Raw genomic sequence first — 2796 nt, forward strand, 5'->3', positions numbered from 1 at the left:
AATCAGAATACCACCTCTTGGGGAGGGAAACCGATTCTAATATTTCTCCTTTTAATTTTGCCTGATTCGGTTTACTTTTTTGAACCGAATCCCTGAATTGTGTGGGATCGGAATAGGATGCCAATTCCAGCTGATTCCAGCAATCCAAATGCATGCGTGGGAGAAGGGGTTGTAGTGTAATACTAGAGCTCTTACAGGATAATAGAAATAGGAGCATGTAATGAAGAGGGATTGTAGGCATCACCCTTTATAACAGTGGGCCCACATCATTTGATGAATCCGAATCATTCATTTATTGGACCCAAACATGAACAGGCCGTTAGGATAATCCCAACCCTCCGATCTATAAATATTTCTATAATGTGCTGTGCATCTCCAGATCGGAGGGTTTGGATCATCCTATACAGATGATTTTCGAGGTACATCTCATTTACTTTGCAACCCAAAATGAATGGTTAGGATCAACAAATAATGTGGACTCCACTATTTTGTTTTTTAAAAAACACACATGTAATCCATATAAAAATTCCTATCTATACTATGTATAAAGGAAAACTTTTTTTAAAAAAAAATAAATTACACGCAGGTAAACCATATAGAAACTCCTATCTATACTACGTATAAAGGAATATGCCAAAATATTTGAAAAAATATATATTTAAAAATATAGTCAAGAAGTTACAATATCAACATGAGAATTATTTGAACTAGGGGTGCAACTTGGGCGTGCTCAACCTGAACCCGACGGGTTCAACCAGGAAAAAGTCGGGTTGGGTTGAGTTCAGGTCGGGTTTGGGTTTTGGTTGGGTTTTCTCAACCCGGGTTGAGTTCGGGTCGGGTTCGGGTTGAGGGCTTGGGCAACCCGACCTGAGTGAACCCGATTTTTTTAATAATTTTTTTAAAATTTTAAGCTAAAAATCCCAGGTTGGGTCGGGTTTGGGTTGGCAAAAAGGGTTCCTCGGGTCGGGTTGAACCTTGTCGGGTTCGGGTTGGAACTCGGGTCGGGTTTGGGTTGGCCTCAACCCGACCAAACCCGACCCGAGTTGCACCCCTAATTTGAACATCATTGTTTCGTGTGGCATTGGCCCATTGCCACATGAACGGTGGTGATCGAGTACAACTTATTGTACCGTTGACCAAGGTGTGAAGGTTTTAGCGGGGGAAAATCTAAATCGGGTTGTGGTGGAAGGGGATTCTCTCAACGTGATCCGATGGTTAGCCGGCTCTCATCATTTTCCTTGACTATTTGCGGACCTATTTAATGAGATTACAGATATCACGGGAGATTCTAGAATTTTCCGTTGCCATATCAGAAGATTGGTTAATGGGGAGGCTTAATGGGGAGGCGGATAAGCTTAATAAGAGGGGAGTTATCCTACAATCATGCAATGGTTGGAGCAATATGATTTCCTCCCTCGTTGATTTCACTCTACTTTTTCCTTGAGTCTTGTTGTATATATTTTATTTCTTTTTTTTTTGTATCTTTTTTTACCATCTCAGCCTTTTAATGAAATCTTTCATCATTCAAAAAAAAAAATGCCGAATCTTTATTTGAGCAATAAGATGTAAGAGATTATCAGTTCATGGAGCATTGCTTATTAGAGGCCAAACTGTATATTTCAAAAATAGGGATTTGCTAGCGCCCATTGCAATAGGCATTTCATGGATGGGCTGTTGGATTTGAGAGCTGCCACACAATGCCTTTTGCGATAGCAAATCCCTCAAAAATAACATTACCCAGATAATATTAACCATTGGATCATTTTTGACAAGTACAATATAATGATAATATTAACCATTGGATCATTTTTGACAAGTACAATATAATGAATGCTCAACTCAGCTTAACTAAGCCTTTGTTCCAAACTAGTTGGGGTCCGCTAATGAATCCTTTAGAAAATTTTCATGAAGAATAAATGATCTATCCGGCTCAAATTGACTAAGTCTAATCCTGACACTAGTTGGGTTCGTCTACATGGATCATTTTCTTCCATTCTATCCTAACCAAAGTCTTGTTCTCTGTTATATTCCTAGCCCTCAAGTCTTTCCTCGCTGTTTCCACACAAGTTGTTTTCGGTCTGCCCCTACCTCTTTTTACTCCATCAATTTGGCACGAGCCACTTCTTCTCACTAGAGCATCCAAAGGCCGACGTTGGATATGCCCAAATCATCTTAAGCGATGCTCTCTCATCTTCTCCTCAATGGTTCCACCCCCACCTTTTTACGGATCTCTTCATTTTTAATTTGATCTAACCTTGTGTGGCCACACATCCATCTAAGCATTCGAGTTTACCCATTTCGGTTTAAGGAATATCACCGAAAAATCTAAGCTTTATTCATTATTTAATATTATCCTGAAATTTCAGCCAAAATTAGCGAAATTTGTAGGATATAAAATATTACGTTGTTTGATTTCGAGAGGTTTCGTCTAAAATTTTGATTTCAGTGACGACCGAACCGAAAACGAAATTTAAAACCTTGCTTTTAACTGTAGTTGTTACAATACTGAAGCTTATCAACAATACAACATCTTGGAATATGAATGAAACCAAACAGTCCGATTGATCGAAAGATCCGAATGTTCGTGAAGAAGATTAGATTTGGAAACGGTAGTTGGATCCGAACCATGTGTCCATTGAATTCATATCCTTTGGTCCGAAATTATTTTGGATTGTGACCCAGAATTAGCCCCAAAATTTTATGGATCCGAATGGAGAGCGGCAACATACGAAGACATCATATGTTTATTCATTTGTCAATTTATGAAGAGTATTTTCGTAATATTTTAAGCCGTCC

The sequence above is a fragment of the Tasmannia lanceolata genome, unplaced genomic scaffold, assembly GCF_043159265.1.
Source record: "Tasmannia lanceolata isolate RefF3 unplaced genomic scaffold, GAP_Taslan_0.1 ptg000007l, whole genome shotgun sequence".
NCBI classification, from domain to species: Eukaryota; Viridiplantae; Streptophyta; class Magnoliopsida; order Canellales; family Winteraceae; genus Tasmannia; species Tasmannia lanceolata.